Source organism: Hemicordylus capensis, chromosome 1 (genome assembly GCF_027244095.1).
Source record: "Hemicordylus capensis ecotype Gifberg chromosome 1, rHemCap1.1.pri, whole genome shotgun sequence".
NCBI lineage: Eukaryota > Metazoa > Chordata > Lepidosauria > Squamata > Cordylidae > Hemicordylus > Hemicordylus capensis.
In genome coordinates this window covers 119,981,262-119,993,250 of record NC_069657.1, presented here as the reverse complement: position 1 = coordinate 119,993,250, position 11,989 = coordinate 119,981,262, and the positions used below count along the sequence as shown (strand labels likewise).

Below are 11,989 nucleotides of genomic sequence, written 5' to 3'. Positions count from 1 at the left end.
TGTTCCAGAAGTTTTTACAATTTTCTGCCATGAAACAAGCCACTTATAGGACTTTTTAGATAGTTTTTTTTAAGTCAGCAAATTTTCCAAGCTGTTTCAAAATAAATATTCAGAGACTTCTCGGTCCCCCCACCCCCATCCCATATCCAAGCCCTATGGCAAGCAGATCCCTATATATGGGGGGGGGGGGCGGGAAAGGTAACCACAAAAAGGAGTTCACACTCTACCTGGCAAATGCTGGTCTGGGTTAAGCAGGGCAGTAAGGGGTCTTCTGCTGCAGAGAACACTCTGGCTGCCTCCTCCTTCCTGGCTGGCTTGGGCCCTACTCGAGTTCAGGCTTCACTGCGGCCTACACGGAGGCCTCCGTGGAAGCCCCGCCCACCCGCCAATCAGCTGAGAGGCGGGAGAAAAGGAGCTCTTTGCAGCTTGCCTGCTGCTTCGATTGCGGGCCAGGAGAACAAGCTGGAGAGACGGTGAAGAGGGCAAGTGGCTGAGAGGCTATGGGGCTGGGCAGGGGGCAATGGGGAGTCACATGAGGTGCCTCTGGGGTGCCTCTCCAGGCAGTGGGGCCCCCAGACAACTGTCTCCCCTTGCCCTATCATTGTTACGCGCCTGAATGGCTGACATGATGAGGAAAATTGCTCCAAATGATCCCTTTGTCTTTTTAATTTAAATGGGACTACTTTGAGTAATGTTCCTTATATCAGTCAGTATATTTTGGGTGAGGAACTATTGTTTGGATCTGTATTGTTTTTAGATGACATTTACAACTCACAGTAGCCCAAACAGCACTCAGCATCTCCCTCGCATATTACTACCTCTTTTGGATTGGGGTTCTCACTAAAGGTTTCCAATTAGGCCTAATGTAATGTTTTCAGTGGCTGATATCCTGCCTAAATTACTTGACAGAAGTCATGTTGAAACTAAGTAGTCCTTTGGAGGAATTCCTGAATAGGAATATTGAATAACTTAGTCTGGATGTCAGCCAGGATGTTTCATGCAAGCAGGTTCTTGTATTGGTTCAGAACTGGGTGTTACTGGAAAGCAGAAGAAATCTGATGAAATAATAGCCTTATCTAATGAGCTCTCCAGTCCAGGCAAACTGCCACTAAATGCCCCAAAAGAATGTGCGAGCAGAAGTCCCTGCCCCATTGGGCTTTCATCTGTCACCACTGTGAAAACAAGAACTGCTTAGTGTTTTTGAGTTGTGAAAGCGATAAAATAGTTTTAAACTTTTAAGATGCTTTTTGCACTCATATAAAGCCCAACAGATTGGATTCTGAACACTGTGGACTTCTGTCTCTCAGTGGCTCACACCTTTTAGTCACTTGAAGAACATTAAGGATGGCAGACCTTAACTGTTGAGACCAACTGGCACAGGTATTGAGCTGATCTCCACACGCAGACCTTAGAATCTCATGCTAAAGAGATTATTTGAATGCAAATCATATTTATTTGTAGTGGAATGAATTTTCATCTAATGTGTTTAGGTCTGGATATATATAGTAAAATAGAACAGATAGTACTTTCTGAAATACTTTCACAATATAATTCCTTTCAGAAACAAGTGTTTCCATATCTGCTACAGCTCCCCAAGAGAATTTATAATAATAATAATATCACACAAACAGCATTAATAGAATAACAATTTATATAATGGCTTGCTTTCACTCAGAAACATCAAATTTTATTTGCAAACCTTTTTTAATAAATCATACAGTGAATTGCTTCTACATGTCAGGTAGAACAACATGCCATTAAATATTTGATAACATAATGTTCTCAAGAGCTCCAGTTTTCATATCATCTAAAACAGAGTACCCCGGATTTCTCAGTTTGCTCCTGCACTCACCAGAGCTTAATACTATGTTGGACTTAGGTGGAGGGAAATCTGCAGCAACTTCCCAGAGTAGCTCTCTTAGGGGAGATAATTTATAACACACACCAGTCTTAAGGTATAGACCACTTAAGTGGCTAGGAAGGTGGTAGCAACACATCTGACAGAGCCAAAAGTTCAGACATGGCCTCCAAGAACATGACTGCATAGACCCACAACATAAAAAAAGGTTCACAGAGAAGGAACCTAAGGAAGCAAAACAAAAAAACAAATGAAAATGAGAGTCCATAATTGACCCGCAGTACCATCAGGCAGCAATTAACACTACAACATGGAGAATTAAAGCCAATACAGTTTCTGGACCCAGCTCACTACAACACTAACTGGATAGGGGTAATACAATAGGTTGTATTGCTATAAGTAATGTGCCTTTTTAGGAAGTTCCTCCTGAGACTTTGACAACCATAATTCTAAAGCAGCTTTAATTTGATTGATAGAGGAAATACTGGGCATCTTTATTATTGAACTGGGCTAGTAACAGTAGACTCAACCCAGAGCAAATAAGTGAACAAATCACACAACAATGCTAAAACAGTTGCCTGCTTCCAAACAAGAAACCCACAATACTGGTCATGGTCTGATGTCAGAAATGAGGATGTACAAGCCTTGGCAGCAAAGTGCCTTCTAGAGAGATCCTTCTGGAACTTTGTCAACCATAACTCAAGAACATTTAGAACTGATTAGTATTTGAGAAAATATTGAATAATATTGGGATGATCCAATAGCACTAGGAGAAATACAGAGAAATTAGGCATACCAAAGTCTTTTTGAGATGAATGAAGCATAGTCAACCAATATTCTCTAGATTGCAGAGAATATTCTCAGGAATTAAGGCTGACTATTCAAATAATATTATTTTGCTTGCTTTGTGTTGTTAATTATTGGAAATACAATAGTATTACTTTAATAGGATCAAGGCTTTGTATGGGATTCAGTGGTTTTGTACAGTCGGGTTGATCGGGTCATCAAAGGGCTCACTTGACATAAAGCTCCCACCCGGCACCCACCTTTGTGTGGGCAGCAAGAAATGGTCCATCTGCAGTGCTGTTTTAGGTTTCCCAGCTTGCCATCTCCCTCCTCACTGATGCTGCGTCAGGAGGCCTAGATGATGGAAAGTCTAAAATGATGGAAAGTCTAAAATGGCACCACAAGTGACCAAGTGTCCATTGCTGCTGCTGCCCATCAACACCCAGTAAGCTTGCAAAGGCCCAGTGGAGAGGCTTACGCCCATAGCCCCTCTGTACAGTAAAAGTATTCATTCAGAATTGAAATAAAGAGGTTCCAACAACATTTTAATTACATGAATCAGACCAGTCACAATGGGCTTGCTACATGATATGATAACTTGTTTTTATGAATTAACTGGGTGTTGGATCCATTTAATGAATGTCTCTGATGTACATGGAACTAATGCTGTCTGGCTGAGTTGAACATGCTCGTTTGCACTGAGATTAGGGGTGTTCTTAGCTTGACAGTGCCAGGTGGAGAAGTGGTTCTGCACATTAACAGGACTAATTGTAATGTCTAATGTGAAAGTAAGGTTCTCCCCTACTGCATAGTTCCTGTTTCTGTGGATACTGGTTCTTCTTTCATTCTTGGGAAGGAAGGAAGGAAGGAAGTCTTCTGGACGTCTGAAATATAGTTCATGAGTAAAATATTTATATTGTAAATTGCAGTATTATACACACACACACACACACTATCTACAAATCAATGCTTTTACTTGAAACATGTTTACGACACTGCAGCTTCATCATTTTTACTTAAAGTTTCTGAAATAGATTATATAAGAAAAGCATGAGCAAAATAGAGTCTGTGTCCCTGAAAAGAGCTCAAGTATGCATGTCTCTTTCTGAGATATTACTGTTCTTGATAATGGTACAAGAGAAACTTTCCCATTCTAATGTCAACAAACATTCAAACTCAAGTCAAGAGGGATCAAACAGATCAGCAGGGGAGCAAAAGCCCAAAGGAAGTACACAAGGGAAGAACTGAACATTTTACATCATGAATGTTAACTCACTTTAATATGAAAAATCATAACGGAAGTCTAAGGTGTTTTTTTTAATATACCTTCTTAGCAGAAAATGCAGCAGCTCTCGCTCTCTCTCTCCCTTCCCCCTCCCTGCCTCCCTCCGGAGGATTACTTTAAATTAGTTTGAGCCCTAACAAAAAAAAGATTGAGGCAACTTAGTAGAAGAAAAATAGGATTTCTTTTCTTTTCTTCTACATTTTGGGTCGAGAAAGACTTTTTTTCCAGTGACCACTCAGTCTAATAGAGAAATAAGATTTGGTTGGGGGGAATTATGTTTTAACAATTATAATTATAGAGCTGTATCTGTGATGAATCCTCTGTGTTGGGAATACAATGGCATTGCAATTTTTAAACGACTGTATAATTCCTAGGCACGCTTTGATGATTTTTTTTCCCTGGCAATTGGTCTGTCTGTTTTATAAATCAGCAGGGGATTTGACAGAATGAGAAAAGGTTTCCTCCTTCCTAGATTTATACATGCTTAACTATATTCATTGTTAGCTCTGCTCTGAACAACTTAGTCATTGATTTGTGGCATGTGCTCCTTAGAACCTTTTAAATGTTTTTATGTGTCCTGAATGAACCTTTTACTCTAAAACTTGAAGCGTTGCAGCTTCAGACATGAGTTACAGTAAAATAAATTGCCCCTTATTTCATTTTTTTATACATTTGAAGTGACAATATGTCCTTTATTTCTTACCTCAGACAAAATGTGGAAATGTCAAACCCTTACATCATGGAGCCAAAAATAAAATTCCTAAAATTCCAACTGGAAATCAAATGACTCATTTTCTAGGTAGGCAAAGATTATTTCAATAACCTTATGAGTAATCTTACTCCTCAAAGGGTAGAATTTGATTTTGTCATAACAGTCCAGTAGATGTTGGGCTTCTCAATCCAGAGCAGCATGCAAGATCTGTGTACAAAAGCAGACTTCTGCTTGTCCAACAGTTGTAGAAGTGGATGGAGATATGACTGGGCATCTATGCCTTACACTTGATGCTCCTTTGAGCCCCTCTACATGAGTCCAGGGAGTCTGATGTGGGCAAGGATGCACATCCCTATGTGGGGCCACAGTCACATATGAGACTTCAGTGTGATTCCCCAAATACTGTAGCTACTCTGGATTTTGTCTGTTTTCATGCATTTTCTTACTATAATTTAACTTTTCCTTGCTCTGTGAACCATTGTCTTTCTTCCCATATATTTCCTTCTTTGTGTCAACACCCAATTTGCTCATTCTCCTCTGTGAGCTTTTCCATAATGTGCTCTAAGCCAAACTGAAGCATGATGTCAAGCCCATCACAGTTTAATAAAGAGGTTTAATAAAGAGCAGTTTAATAAAGAGGTGGATGGAAGCGGTCTTTATATCAGAAGGTTATTATTATTATTTATTTTATTTTTTTAACATTTATATCCCGCTCGTCCTCCAAGGAGCCCAGAGCGGTGTACCACATACTTGAGTTTCTCTTTCACAACAACCCTGTGAAGTAGGCTAGGCTGAGAGAGAAGTGACCGGCCCAGAGTCACCCAGCTAGTTTTATGGCTGAATGGGAATTTGAACTCGGGTCTCCCCGGTCCTAGTCCAGCACTCTAACCACTACACCACACTGGCTCTGCCACTAGGGGGTCCAATTCAACCCAGGACTGTGGTATATGGTGAGGGGGAGGGTAATACTTGCCCGGCATGGTTTTTCTCCTGAAAATCACACCCGTTCAAAGTAGCTCTTTGCCCAAAAGCATCAGTATGCTGTAGTGGTTAGAGTGCTAGACTAGGAGTGGGAAAACTCTAACACTAACTCACTGGGTGACTCAGGGCCAGTTATGTATTTCTCAGCCTAACCTGCCTCACGGGGTTGTTGTGAGGATAAGCTTAACCATGTACACCACTCTGGGTTCTTTGGAGGAAGAGTGGGATTTAAATGTAAAAATGGATGGATTGATCTATCAATCAATCAAGCCTGGAGAAAGGGTGACTACTACTATTATCCACTGCCCCTTTCTGAAAACTGGTTTAGTAGTGTTATCCACTACAGCAGAGAACAAGAAGAGCACACAGCCAGGGGTGCCAACAGGATTTTCTGGGTCCAATCCACTGCATGTGTATTGGAGCCCACACACAATTAATTGGCATCCCCCTCAGCATGCAAAACATGCCAAGCAGCAGGGATCAGCGCTGCCATATTGTGTGATGGACACGTGACAAAGTTACTGGACTCAGCGAAAGACATGATAGGAAAGGTTATATCATCCATTCAGTCCAAAGAGGCATCTAGCTGTCTCCCTACCCTATCTTCCCCCTGTCCATTGACCTAGGGCCACCTTCCTAGGGCCAGCTGAGAATATGTGCCTCCTCCTCCTCCTCCTCTGTCAGCCTGAAATTGTTTCTGACTGCATCTTTAGTGATAACACCTTCTTCAGGAACTCCCGCCCATCTTTCACCCATTTGCCCATTTGTTTATCTAACCATGCAATTCTATCTAACATTCCTCAAACTTCTTATAAGCAGCTGTCCTAAAATCCACTCACCTTTATACTCATCTTTAGCTTTTCAAAAGAGCCAGAATTCCAGCATTACATGGTCACTTGTCCCCAAAGTTCCCACTACTTCAACATCCTTGACCAACTCTTCCCTGCTGGTTAGGCTCAAGTTGATCCCCTCATCCTTCCTCCAGCATCTGAAAGCCAAAGTTGTCAGCAAGACCAGAGTTTTGAACAGGTCCAGAATGCAGGCCATCTGAGTTGTAAACTAGGCTTGCTACTCTATGCATGTTGCACCTGTGCTCAAAGATATTTTCATTTCTAGGCACACTTCAAGTTTTCAGTGCTTTCCTTTACATCCCTGCACAGTCTAGGCTCAAGATACCTGAAGAACCACTTCTTTCCATATGAACCCATCTATGCACTGTGGTCATAATCAAAGGCCCTGTTTGTATACCCTACCATCAGTAGGTGGTAACTAGGGAAATGACCTTCTCTTGTGGAGGCACCAAGACTTCGGAACTCTCCTCCTAGAGACATTTGAGCACCTCCCATCTCGATGACACATTAAAGTGGTTTTATTTGGTTGAGTTTTAAGAAGTGGAACAGCATAATTTTTATTAGATATGGCTGGCTGATAATTCAGTATTAGACTTAAGATAAACGTCAGCTAGTTGAGTATTCATTTTCCTGACTTAAAATCAAATTCTATTGTTTGTTACTGGTTTTTTTGCCATTGCAAGCAGTTTTATTGTTCATTTGTTAGTCACTGGGCACCTTTTGTGGAGAGGCAGGGTATCATGTTTTTAAATAAATAAATAATGACCCTCGGAACATTCCAGAGCTGTGTTGTGAGCCTGCTCAACCAACCCTCAGTTACCTTTTATGTAATCCAGAAGGGATGAGTACAACAAACTCATAGACACCAGGTATTTCAAAAAAACAGCTTAATGGAAGTTACCAAGGGACCTGAATCAGACTTTATAACACAGAGACAAGTACCAATTTAAAGTGGAGGCCAATTCCCAGGATGGTATTATCTGTGCAGTGTTAATTCTTTATTATTCAAAAGATTGCTAACTGTTCATATCTGCACAAATGTGTTCATGCTTCATTCATTCCAAGTCAATAATAATGGATTCTTTCTATTGATTATACATGAGCCTTTTTGTCCCATCATAATGAAATTTTAATGTTGATGGTCCCTAAACTATTATTTCAGCCTAATAACAGTGAGACTTGACAATTACCTTGGTCTGTGAATTGCAGATAGAACTAATAAGGTCATCCTTAATAACTTTTTGTTTACCTGACATTTGGTAATTTTATAGTTATTATGTATTATTTTAAAGTCAGCGAATTGTTTTGCAGAGGAATGTTGCCTCCCCATGGAATAAAAATACGATGCCGGCAAGAGGAAGCCTCTTTTGGCTGGCTGCTCTCTGACCTGCCGTGTGGCGCTTGCTTCCATTAAGAGATCCCTTCAGCCCACAGAGAAGAGAGGAGAGGAGAAGAATGAGCTTCAGTAATTATCATTCAGAAAGGCTGACCAAAAGAAAACCAAGAAGACGTCTTTAAATCTTCCAAAACAATTTAGAGCGAGAAACTTAATTCCAGAATCAATAAGGGCAGGAGAGTTGCAAGAGTGCTCTTCGCTCTTTTCAATGAGCTAAACAAATATGTTTTATTCCCACTATAAATTTCATGCCAACGCGAGGCTATTTGTACAAAGTTTTATTTGGCCTTCATCGGCACGGTGTCAGCACAAGCTGCCTTTTCTGTTTTAGCCTAATCTAACCCTTGTGGCACTAGCAAATTCATTTTATGTGGCTGAATATGTGACAAGAGGTAGGTGTACAAACACACCATTTTCCAAGTTGTAAATGCAGAGCTACTCATAAGTCATTGGCAACCAGGCCATTTGCCACTAGCCTCAAGGCCAGTCACAACTGTGCCATGGAGAACACCAAACAGAGCATACCCCTGAAGTGAGGATAGCAGCCACCACAGCACTGTGCTGAAGATGGCATAGGAGAAACTTACCATCCTCTCTTCTAGCTCTAATGAAGCTGAAGAATTAGTGAGCGCCATGCATGCAGTAGTAGTGTTGTTATCATTCATTCATTCATTCGATATTTATACTGCCCTTCCAAAATGGCTCAGGCTTATGATGGCTGCATGCATGGATTTATCCCTAGTGCCAGTTTAGGGCTAGAACAGATGCCTAAGATCTCTCCACAGACACATGGAGATGGGGGAAAGTAGATGGTGGTGGCAACAAGCACAGCATGGGTTGGGCAACTACCCCAGATAGTTATTTACAAGATTGGTCATAGAAGCCTTACCAGTGACTGATCCATTTGCCCACTCTAAGTGTTGAAAATGCTGTAGCAGGAGGTTTTACTTCTGGGTCAAAGGCTAGGGAACTGTGATGTGCATATTTCAGAAAGACACCATTCAATTAGTGGTAAGGTAAAGTGTGCTGTCAAGTCGATTTAGACTCCTGGCGCCCACAGAGCCCTGTGGTTTTCTTTTGGTAGAATACCGGAGTGGTTTACCATTGCCTCCTCCCATGCAGTATGAGATGATGCCTTTCAGCATCTTCCTATATTGCTGCTGCCCAATATAGTACCAGCAGGGATTCAAACTGGCAAAAACATTCTGAAAGCATGCAGTTAAAGGCTTCAAGGAGCCTCTCAGATAATTTAGTTATGTTGTCTGATATTATTTATCAGTATTATTTGAATTTCAAGACAGCTGTAGAACCAGTTCACACAGAACCTTTCTGATCTTAAGAGCACGCAAAACAGTGCATGAATGGCTATGCAAGTTGGAGGTTTTCTACTTTTGGTCCATGTTTCATAACAGCACCACAAGCATTAGCTTCAGGATGCATGTACACAAAGTGGTTTGTGTGGACCCATTACATTGTGAACATGGTTCCTCACATGAGTAGGAATCTCCATGTTGGAAGATTATAAAATGTATGGTTGTGCACAGTCATTTGTGCATTGTCACAGGACTGGAAAGGAGTGAGTATTTGGACCAATTGTCCCCTGCCTTAAAGGTAAATTGTGCCATCAAGTCGATTTCGAATTCTGGTACCAACAGAGCCCTGTGGTTTTCTTTTGGTAGAATACAGGAGGAGTTTACCATTTCTTCCTCCTGTACAGTAGGAGATGATGGCTTTCAGAATCTTCCTATATTACTGCTGCCCTATATAGTACCAGCGGAGATTCGAACCGGCAACCTTCTGCTTGTTAGACAAGCATTTGCCGCTGTGCCATTAGGTGGCTTAAACTAGCATTATTAACACATCACAGCCCCAGAAATGAATCCATCTAGACCAAAGCAGAGACAAGCAAAGAGCAGAAACTTGCATCTGTTTGGCTGCTTAACTCCCATCAACTTCAATGAACTACCATCAAGATGCCTATGGAGCAAACAACACCAAATGACTCAAGGAAGTGAGCCAAACACAGGTGAAAATATAGAGATGTTTGTCATTTTAGTCTTTAGACAATTATATATGGTATACAGAATATATGTACAATGATACTGTACGTATCTGTACATATTAGACCAGAAAAACCTTTTATCAAGTGGGATAGAAAAATATCTAAACATATAGCAACTGCGCACAGCAACAGAGGGGGATAGTAATGATCAGTACAAAGAATAAGCAGGTATCAAGATCCCCAAAAGGGGGGGGGCACAGTAATGTATCTTTTTCACACAAAAATAAAATACTAAAATTACAAGGATTCAGCACCAAACACTTGAGCTGACTATGGCGCAAGACCAAAAAAAAAAGGGGGGGGGTCCAAAGATGCTGTGTTATGACATGTGGGGACAGGATTTTGTGTCTACTAGAAATATTTTACAGCTGGGGTGAACTTCTGCATAGATGCGGAAACAGTACAAATGAGGAGACAAGCTTTGAATGCAAAATACAGGTGGCCCTCAATGTTCATGGAATCAATATCCATGGTTTCTTTTACTCATGGACCACCTGTCTGTTTACCAATTTAGTTATCACAAGGGGGTGTGTGCGCGCGCATGCACAATTTCACCTATTTATGGTTTTCTACCCACCCACCCCCCATTGATAACCATATTTTTCCAGGCACTCTTGGCCTTCTTCAATCTTTCCATGTGCCAGCTGGGAAGTGGGGTGAGTGACCGTTTAAATCTTAAACCTCCTCACCCATCAGCTGATGGGTGGGGTTTTAAAGTTTAAACGGCCACTCTCCCCAATTCCCAGCTGAGGTGCAGGAGCTTAAAGAGGAAACACGAATGGCCAGGTGCCTTTCCTGCTGCCTCTTTCAGCCTTCCCACACGCCAATTGGGAAGCAGGGGGAGTGGTAATTAAATGGCCACTCTCCCCACTTCCCAGCTGAGGCACAGGGATGCTTAAAGGGGAGGCAGGAGAGGCATATGGCCACTCATGCTGCCTCTTTTAGCTCCCTCAGCCTCAGCTGGGAAGTGGGGAGAGTGGCAATTTAATGGTCACTTTTCCCACTTCCCAGCTGAGGCGCAGGGAGCTTAAAAGGCAGCGTGAGTATCCGGGTGCATCTCCCACTACCTCTTTCAGCCTCCCCGTGCACCAGCTGGGAAGCAGGGAGAGTGTCCATTTAAACTGTAAACCTCCCAGCCCATCAGCTGATAGGCAAGGAGGTTTAAAGTTATGGCTGCTGTCCCCACTTCTCAGATGGTATGCAGGTTGGCTGATGGAGAGGCACCAGTGGCTGGGACTCTCTTTAAGTTTCCCAGCCACTGGTGCAGCCTAAGTGTGGAACCTGGGCAGCCTAAGTGGGAATAGGCAAAGCACTAGGTAGTGGTGGTCTCAGTAGACCAGGATGTTTTCTGGACTACAAGATTTGCAACAGGTAAAGCGTTGCAAAGTGTGACAGAATAGCACAATGGTTTAAAACTGAGAGTAAAGCGTCATTCAATGCTTCATTGTAGGCTGATGATCATTCATATTTCCCATCCATTGCAATGTGTTTTCAAAGCAGGGCTGTCAATATTCTCCTTAAAACACGTTTATCTGCCCCTCCTCCTGCTCCATTTGGGCCAATGGAGTTGGGGTGTGTGTGTGTGTGTGTGTGTGTGTGTGTGTGTGTGTGTGTGTGTGTGTGACATGAAAATCTTTTTTGTAACTTCTTGGCTGCCTTGCAAAATCCGCCAGCAGGGGGAAGTGCCATTCCAAAACAAAACACTAACTTTGTCTTGCATCAATCCTGTCTTGCGCAAGTAATAACTGGGGAATTTGTTTTAAGAAAAAAGATGGGGAGTGGGGTGCATGAGCAGACCCTTTGGAGTGACAAAACAAGGGAACTGCTTATGGGTGGGGGGGATCATGTGGCGAGCCAGGAAGGGGGAAAGACAGTAACTGGTGTGCCTCCAGAGAAATAAATAAATAGGAGGGGGGAGGTGAGCACTCCTCCAGTGAGGGCTGTGGGATTGCACAAAAGTAAATGAATCATGATTCAGTTCAATGGGCTTCTTTTTAAGTAAGTGACTGTTCTCTCTCCCTGCTCTTTGCCTTGTAGTAAGCAAGTGGGATTGCACAG

At 42.1% G+C, this 11,989-nt stretch overlaps 1 long non-coding RNA gene across 2 annotated transcripts; it reads left to right on the top strand.

Moving 5' to 3' along the window:
- The first annotated feature begins 209 nt into the window (after positions 1 to 209).
- Positions 210 to 8,129, top strand: LOC128340991 (uncharacterized). Of its 2 annotated transcripts, none has more exons than XR_008314132.1 (3): positions 210 to 473; positions 4,638 to 4,728; positions 7,785 to 8,129. It is a non-coding gene; the product is annotated as an uncharacterized LOC128340991 (long non-coding RNA). The 2 variants fall into 2 exon arrangements; XR_008314131.1 differs by lacking the exon at positions 210 to 473 and adding an exon at positions 1,263 to 1,380.
- The last annotated feature ends 3,860 nt before the right edge of the window (positions 8,130 to 11,989 follow it).